The sequence below is a fragment of the Palaemon carinicauda genome, chromosome 26 (assembly GCF_036898095.1).
Source record: "Palaemon carinicauda isolate YSFRI2023 chromosome 26, ASM3689809v2, whole genome shotgun sequence".
NCBI classification, from domain to species: domain Eukaryota; kingdom Metazoa; phylum Arthropoda; class Malacostraca; order Decapoda; family Palaemonidae; genus Palaemon; species Palaemon carinicauda.
In genome coordinates, this window is record NC_090750.1 from 6,119,506 (window position 1) to 6,129,505 (window position 10,000).

Sequence of the window (10,000 nt, forward strand, 5' to 3'; positions counted from 1 at the left end):
AACCATTAATTTACCCCCAATATTGAACCTGGGACATTGTGTTAAGAAAACACTTTATATCAAAGGATATTATCTTCCCACACAAAATTCATTAAGAATGTACTGTTCAATATTGGAGGAGGTCATAGCAATGGGCTGGACAGGAAACACAAGTTGGTGTCTTTCCTATCTTTTAGCTTACTCTATCCAAGCTAATAAATAAAAAAAAAAAACATGCATGCTGAAATCTGAGAATTTCACCTAATACTTATATGCTTTCTTTCTTTATAAGAAGAGCATCCCGAGTGCGGGAACAGTTTTTGCAGAGTCCGTAGCAAAAAACTTCTACGGCCATGACGTGTGTAGGACCCATGCTCGCTGCGCAGTCACCCAGGGGGCTCTCAAATACAGGGACTCACAGTTATGTACCGTTTGTGACAAACTGGTAAAAGAGGTTTATGATGATCAAAAGTCTACTGAGTCAAGGAATGCAGCAAGGGACAGGCTGCGAAAATTGGTCAGGGGTTTTCAGAAGAACACCTCTGGCCCATACCTTCCTAATGAGAGGATGAGGGACTGTCTTTTCCTTAGGGCATCTGCAGATGCAATCATTCCCCAGGCTCAACCCAAGATTCCCCTAGTAGAGATTCCGATGGAATCTGTTGTCTTGGACGCCTTGAAGGGCATCCATTTAGATGAAAACATGTCGGTTGTCTCAGAGGAGACTGAGAACAATCTCCTACTGGAAGTACTGGAGCAGGAGGATGACGTACCTCCTGAGACTGAAGTCGATAAGACTGAAACGATTTCGGTATATTCAGCCACGGTGGCTGAGCCGGTGCCTTCGACTTCATCTACTGCACCATAGCTAAATTCCACCACGAGTACGTTGCACTCACTGCTGTCTATGGTGCAGGACATTCAGAAGAAATTGTCCGAGAAAGAAGCTTTTCTTCGGACGGAAATGCATCAGCTGGTTGCAAAATGTTTAGCCCCGAAGAAGCAAAACGTCAAGGATCTCCCCGCTTTCTCTGACATTAACCCTTGGAGATATGCAGAGCATATGCCAATGTCGGGGGAGGGTGGGGGGGTGGGGGGGGAAGATCTTCCTCTCGGAGAAACTGGGCACTGTCCCAGTAGAGGAGATTGTGTTTTGGCCCAGCAAAGGGGCCTACCCGGATTGCTATGTCCGTCTAAGGACGGAACCTACATCCAAGGAGGAAACAGAGCTAAAGGAGACGATTGTCCTCGAACTCTCTAAGGCTCAGGCCTTATATACAACCACCTTGAAAGAGAGGTCCTTCACTAGTTCCAAGGTGCCAGCTCTCAGCAAAAAGCACCAGTTCTTTATTGCTGACCCCAAATGTGCCTTCCCCTTTATGGACAAAGTGTTTAAGGCAGCCTTAAAGGCAGTTGAAGCAGGGAAACCTTGCCCTACACTGGAGGAGTGTAGACCCTTTCCCCTTGCTTTTCCATCAGATGATAAAGACTGGAAGGATGCTCATAACACCTTCACAGTTGGGAAGCTGGAGGCAGATATTGCTGGACGTCAGTTCGGCAAAAACCTCCCGAAGCTGTCAGAGTCTCTCCTGCGCAGGGAACAAGAGACTAAAGAACGTCTTGCTGCTTCCATGTCTCTGCAGACTGGCTTAAAGACTATGTCAAGCATCCTGGACACCCCAGATATAGTACATGGTCTTCGCCAAATCTCATTTGGTGACAGTCACCAAGGACTTGTACAACTTTATCAAAGCCCGAATGACTTGTAGAGTTCGTGTTCGCCTCGGCTGCGGTAGGACACGGACCAAGGAAGCTCATAGCTTCCAATATCTGGAGAAAAGACCTCTTCCCTAGCGAAGTGATCAAAGAGGTCGTGGACAAAGCCGGTACGGAGAACAGAGATCTCCTCTCCAAGTGGGGCTTGTCCTCAAAAAGAAAATCTTCCGCTGACATGGGTCCCCAGCCGAAGAATAAATCAAAACGACCAAGAGTGCCCTCTTGGCCTAGAAAACAGCACCAGCTTCCCGTGGCCACGGTGCCCCAGACGGTGGCACATCCAACCACCACCTTCCAACTGGTGCCCAGACGCCGGTGACCCAATCGCCGGTGTTCAGCCCAGTCTTTGAAAGCCAATCGATGGCGTTTAGGCCAAAGTCTCGAGGTTCCTTTCGGCGGTCCTCTAGACGCCCCTTCAAAGGTAGGAGTAACAAAGGTGGACGTGGCCAAAGAGGCAAGTCCTCCAACCAGCATTCCAATGAGATGGTACCGGTAGAAGGAAGACTTCTCCTCTTCCGGGATCGTTGGACCTTCGATCCCGGGGCCCACAGCCTAATGAAGAACGGACTAGGGTGGAGTTGGAGCTCAACTCCACCAAACTTTCCTCAATTCTTCCAGCACTCAACCCCCATTCTGGAAGAATATGTTCAGGAACTCCTGAACAAAAGAGTTATACGGAAGGCAAAGTCCATCAGATTACAAGGAAGGCTATTTTGTGTTCCGAAGAAGGATTAGAAAAACTCGGAGTCATTCTGGATTTTTCACCACTCAACAAGTTCATAGTGAACCACAAATTCAGAATGCTGACGCTTCAACACATATTGACCCTTTTGCTCAAACGGGCATACACAGTCTCCATAGACATGACGGATGCGTACTGGCATGTTCCAATCAACCGTCAAGTTTCCCCCTACCTAGGGTTCAAACTACAGAAAAGAAAGTACGTTTTCAGAGCAATGCCCTTCGGTCTAAACATAGCCCCAAGGGTATTCACTAAGCTTGCGAATGCAGTCATTCATCAACCACGCCTAAAGGGGATCCAGGTAGTAGCCTACCTGGATGACTGGCTGGTGTGGGCAGCATCCGAGGAAGAGTGCAGGCAAGCCTCAAAGCAAGTGATCCAGTTCCTGGAACACTTAGGATTCAAGATCAACTTGGAAAAGTCTCGTCTATCGCCAGCTCAAAGGTTCCAGTGGCTCGGCGTCCACTGGGATTTACAGTCACACTGCCTTTCCATTCCATCAAAGAAGAGGAAAGAGATTGCAGGATCTGTCAGGAGACTTCTTCAATCCGACAGGATATCAAGAAGGCAACAGGAGAGAGTGTTGGGGTCCCTCTAGTTTGCCTCAGTGACAGATCCAATATTGAAAGCTCAATTAAAAGATGCATCAGGAGTTTGGAGAAACTACCCATCAAACGCTCGAAGACATCTACAAAGACCGATTCTAAATCGTCTGCGATCACTACTCAAACCATGGGTGGAAGCCAAGAACCTGAGGAACAAGGCACCTTTGAAACCACCTCCACCGGTAGTCACTGTTCACACGGACACCTCAATAGAGGGGTAGGGAGGTCACTGTCATCATCGGAGAGTCCAGGGAACCTGGTCTCCCCTCTTCAAGGCCTTCCACATCAATTTTCTGGAAGCCATGGCGGTTCTTCTCTCTCTGAAGAAACTGGAACTTCGCTGCCCAATCCACATCCGTCTGGTTCTAGACAGCGAAGTTGTAATGAGATGCCTAAATCGTCAAGGCTTGAGATCGCCTCACATAAATCAAGTGATACTGGCCATCCTCCGTCTAGCAATGAAGAAGAGATGGCACTTGTCAGCAGTCCAACTTCAAGGGTTCCGCAATGTGACAGCGGACGCTCTATCCAGGGTCAACCCGATAGAGTCAGAATGGTCTCTAGACGCAAAATCATTCTCCTTCATTTTACGCAAAGTCCCAGGACTGCAGATAGATCTCTTCGCAACGAGCGACAACAAGAAGCTACCCCGGTATGTAGCCCGGTACAAGGATCCTCTAGCGGAAGCGACAGACGCAATGTCCATAGATTGGAACAGGTGGGCCAAGATCTACCTGTTCCCTCCAATCAACTTTCTGATGAAAGTCCTCAACAAACTGAGATCCTTTCGAGGGATAGCAGCAATAGTGGCCAACAAGTGGTCCAGCAGTGTTTGGTTCCCTTTGATAACGGAACTACGCCTGAAGCTGATCCCGTTGCCGGACCCTGTTCTGACTCAGCAAGTGCAGAAATTGACTGTCTCAGCTTCATCAGAGAAAACCCAGCACTTTCATCTCATGATTTTCTCGCCCTAGCGGTCAAGAAACGGTTCGGGATTTCTAGGGACAGTATTAACTTCTTAGAAGAATACAAGTCAACGTCAACAAGAAGACAATATGAGTCTTCCTGGAAGAAATGGGTGGCCTTTGTCAAGGCGAAGAAACCCAAGGAGGTTTCTAAGAATTTCTGCTTGTCTTTCTTCATCCATCTTCATGAACAAGGTTTAGCAGCCATCACGATTACTACATGTAAATCTGCCCTAGCCAAACCAATACTATATGCCTTCCAGGTAGACTTTTCTAATGAAATCTTCTACAAGATTCCATAAGCCTGCGCTAAACTTCGGCCCGCAGCTCCTCCAAAGCCCATTTCATGGTCTTTGGATAAAGTTCTTCACTTAGCATCAACTCTGAAAAATGAGAATTGCTCGCTGAAAGACTTGACTCAAAAGGTGATATTCTTAATATGCACTAGCCTCAGGAGCCAGAGTAGGCGAAATAGTGGCCCTCTCGAGGGATGATGGCCAAATTCAGTTCACAGACTCTGGAGAACTGAACCTCTTTCCACACCCAACATTTCTCGCCAAGAGCGAGCTGCCCACTAAGAGATGGGGTCCCTGGAGAATCTGCCCTCTGAAGGAAGAAGCATTCCTCTGCCCAGTGGAATGCCTAAAGGTCTATCTTCGTAGAACTTCAGACTTTAAGGGAGGTCAGCTTTTCAGGGGAGAGACATCTGGTTCAACATTATCCTTGATACAGTTAAGGGCGAGAATCACCTATTTTATACGCAGAGCAGATCCAGACAGTACACCCGCAGGTCATAATCCGAGAAAAGTTGCCTCGTCTCTGAATTTCTTTCAGACGATGTCGTTTGAAAGCCTTCGTTCTTATACTGGATAGAAGTCATCCAGAGTTTTTTTCAAATACTATGCGAAGCAATTACAGGAAATTAAATTTCATGTGGTGGCGGCAGGCAGTGTTATAAAACCTGCCGCTTGATTACTGCGAAGAACAGTGCACTAATTGGGACTTTTAGGGAAGGGTGTACATGATAGACTCGTAAGACATATCATGTTGATTATTGTGTTTAGTGCTAACACTATAGACTGTTCTCTCTACACAGGTGACATTAAGCATAATAGACTGACACAAGTGCCAGGCATACTTATATGCACAGTGTTCCTAGTAAAAACAGAATATATAGTGAAATTTTATATTTCCCTTAGAGTGGCTAATGTTTTCCTTTTCAGGTGAAACTTATTTTAATTCTGTTATTACTATTTATGCTTTTATGCATAAGATGTAATTGAATACATCCATGATTTCTATTTTTGTAATAAACAATAGAAGGAATATTTGCGTCTCTTTCGCCTCAAACATTCTAGATTAAGAATAAAGTTAGAGCATCCTTGATTCTTTTAATATTTAAGAAAATTTTGGGGAACTGAGGTTAAGACTGTTCCAAGCAAATAGGTAAGAACTGTTTGTACTAAACTGTTTATTTTAGTGAGCTAAAGGTTTCCTACACGTATATAAACCTGTTTGTCTCTTTTCAGCCAGACTTGGGAGGTATCAGTAACCTATACAGAGATATACCATCTAAATACAAACTATACTTTATGTATATGATGACACTAATATACAAATTGTTTGCTAGATTGTTCCTTGAACTCACAATCCTCGGATTTTTTCCTAGAGTCTACCCAGACTCTTCCCTGTAGGGGGCAGGAAGAGCTGACATAGTTTATGATCAGTTAATTGATGTATAAAGGTAACATCAAGTGTCTCGAGGTCTAGAAGACCAAATAGGAAATATTTATCCCGAGATAACAGCACTATTGAAATTCCACAGATACATTATTGCTCTGGTAAACTTCCACCAGGACGACACGGCCTGAGCCCAAAAAACGGATTTTGAAGTGAAGTGAAAAATAAATTTTTGGGTTAGGTAGCCATGTTGTCCTGATGGAACCACCCTCTTTTTGACAAAAGGATAATGAATCCCTCCGTATGGTACTGTATCTGGAACACCTACAAAGCTACAAAGAATGGCTTGGTGGCAACTCGGGTGGCGATTCGGCGCACTATTTACAGTACAGTAGGAGTGTCGAGAGCGTTGTCTCTTTAACGACTCTCCTATATTTTTGCCACTTTTCCCCCTGGAAGCGGAAACGCTATTGGGGGTGTAGATAGCTATGAGACGTGTCAAGAATACGTCCTCTGATTACGCGATATCCAATTTTTAGGGATATTTGCTCCAGGAGTTAGAATTCTGGATAGCTTTGGTAAATTCCCTGGATATATCACTGTAGTTAAATATAACCTAGGAAGCTACTAATGAAGAACTCCCATCAGGACGACATGGCTACCTCACCCAAATATAGATTTTTTGCTTCGCTTCAAAATCTGTTATATATATATATATATATATATATATATATATATATATATATATATTATATATATATATATATATATATACATGTATATATATATATATATATATATATATATATATATATATATATATATATATATATATATATATATATATATATATATATATATATATATATATATATATATATATATATACAGACGCTCCCCAAGATACGAACATCCGTGTTACGAACATCCGGAGATACGAACACAAATTGACAGAAGTCCAAACATGTTCGTAAACATCCGTAGATTTCATCGCAAGTTTAAATTCTCTCTCTCTCTCTCTCTCTCTCTCTCTCTCTCTCTCTCTCTCTCTCTCTCTCTCTCTCTCTCTCTCTCTCTCTCTCTCCGTATTTTGATTTTTAATGCAGTTAAATCTTCATATTTCTTTGAAAATTATTAAAAAATTCTTTATATCCTTATTCGATGTTTCAATTATGGAAATAGTAACGGATCGGAAGAAAACCACTTGATTTGCCTCTCGCCTTCCGCCAGAAGAAATATAACGTCATCAGACTTTTGGCATTTTTTTTTTTATTTCTTAACATATTAGAAATATCTTCAAGATGAATATTACTTTCAGCGCCAATATGTTACAGAAAATCAGTTTCCTTACAGTTCTTCTTATTAGGTATCATGCGAAATCGTTGTAGCTCTTTCTGTGTGTGTGTGTGTGTGTGTGAGTGTGTGTGTGTGCTCTCGCTCTGTCAATCGCATACGGGTAGTTAATTCTAAAGCTTCATACAGTATTCAATTTTTCGTTCAATATTAAGCCTTCATATTTCATTAGACATTATTGTGTTTAATTGTGGTTTATTAAAGCACGTTCATATTTTTTTTTTAATCTCTTGAGCATTACAATAATCAACAATTACTTTTGATTTACTTTTGGTTGGGAGATCAGCTGATCTCGAGGTGACGCTGCAGTATTACGATTATGCGCATATATACTGTAGTACGAATAACACTGATTTATATAATTTTCTTGATATTCGAAATCTTTTCATAGTGAATATTACAACAGCGCCAATATATTATAGGGTATCACGCATTCCCCCCCCCCCCTTCTCTCTCTCTCTCTCTCTCTCTCTCTCTCTCTCTCTCTCTCTCTCCGTATTTTTATTTTTAATGTAGTTAAATCTTCATATTTTTTTGAAAATTATTAAAAAATTCTTTATATCCTTATCCGATGTTTCGATTATGGGTATGGGAATAGTAACGGATCGGAAGAAAATCACTTGATTTGCCTCTCGCCTTCCGCCAGAAGAAATATAACATCAGACTTTTTTTTTCTTAACTTTACAGTAATTTGTACTAATCTCATAACTAATGATACAGACCACTAAAACACTTGATATCGTTACTCGGACTTTCGATTATGGGAATGCTGTAATAAGATAACTCGGCAACATAATGAAAGGAAATCATTCAATTTGTCAGCGCGCTTCCGCCAAATATATGACGTCACAAGATACGTGACGTATACTCTACAAAGAATGATTCCGTTGGTCAAAATTAAAATAAAACAATTCAGTAAACTAACCTTCTGCATTTTATTTAACATTACCAAAACAACCACGAAGCAGTTAAATGCACAGTACTGTTACATACAGTAAATACAGTACGGTACAAGTCAGCTGATTTGATCAGCGTGAAAAGGTAAACATTATGTACAGTACTGAACATAATGCAAATGGCCGCTTGTTTACGTAAAATTCTAGCAAAAAAAAAATGGGAAATGGAACAATAAAATAGCTTTCAGTACATTTATTTAAAAAGGAATTAATGTACAGTACTGTACTAAATGTACAGTACACTATATTTCCTACGATTTTACTTTAAGTCGGCTGATTCAGAAATGCGGTGCATATGTATGGCCGATTGTTTATGCAAGTTTCTATTATGTAGTGTGCAGTACAGGATAATAAAACAACTTGCTGTACTGAACTTTACAGTATTATACAGACTACTGTAATATGATAAAGTAAAATATTTGTAATAACCTATTTTATATGAAATGGGGCTATTTGTTGACCTCTACGGCTGAAAATCGTAGACATCTGAGTCAGGTTACGCCTACCCTAGACCAAAATTTAACACTAACGACTTACGAACAATCCAGCTTACGAACAGACTCTCGGTCCCTATTGTGTTCGTAAGTTGGGGACTGCCTGTATATATATATATATATATATATATATATATATATATATATATATACATATATATATACATATATATATATATATATATATATATATATATATATATATATATATAGATATATATATATATATATATTATTAGTAAGTATAACCGTAGCTGAAAAACCAGGAGGTTGCAAGGTCAAGGGCTCAAACAGTGAAAAATAGCCTATTGAGGAAAGGAAATAAAGATATGAATAAATTACAAGAGAAGTAATAAACAGTCTTTATAGAATATTTGAACTCAATAATAATATTGAAATATAGGTTTCATATATATACTATGAAGAGAGACTGTTCGAGATAAAAATATTCACAACAAGTCTAAACTTTTAAAGTTCCACCGATTGAAATGCCTGATTAGGAAGATCATCCCACAAATTTGTAATAGCTGGAATAAAACTTTTAGAATACTGTATAGTGTTGGGCCTTATAATGAAGAAGGCATAACTGTTAGAACTAACTGCATGCTTAGTATTATGAGCAGAATGGTACTGTCTTGGAAATTCTTGTGCAACATGCATGAATAACAAATCGAAAAATAATGCTAAAGAATATCTAGATCATGAAAAAGAAATTTAATAGACCGCAATTTCTTGTCCAATAAAGTAGCTGACAACCAGACTGAAAACAAAACTGTAAAGAAGATAAAATCAAAGAATTAAAACTTTTTTTTTTTTGAAAATATATTGACCACGAATAATATTAAAACATTTTCTCATTAAGCAAATATTTTTATGCAATTGAAGAAGAAACACTAAATATGATTCTCAACAGTACATTTGCAATCAAGAATTACAGCTAAGATTTCAAGAGCCGTGTTATTGTCTTAGACATACTTGTAATCCTACTTTATTGTTAGTTAGATTTCAATTTCGTACCACATGATTTGCACCATCCTTTATCAATAGCTAGATCTTTTTTAAAGAATTCAACAGCCCAAGAACTACTCGCAGGAGGTGGAGTTGGAGTAAAGAGAGTAAAATCATCTGCATATGCAACGAGCTTGTTTTTCTAGGCCTAACCCCCATACCTTGTGAATATAGTATGAAAAGAAATGGGCGAAGAACACTAACCAAAGGAACACCATACATCACACTCCTATACTCACTGTGGTGTCCATCAACACGTTTTTGCAATCTATTACTCATAATTTAAATAAGGATGCAAAAGAAACACTAAAATCAAGGTCAATCGTATGAGCTCCTGATCATAATCGAGTGATTTTTATACAGCATTAGAGACTGTAAGAGGGACATCATATGCTCCAAGGCCTTTACTAAAGCCAAATTGTAAACTAAGGAACAGATGATT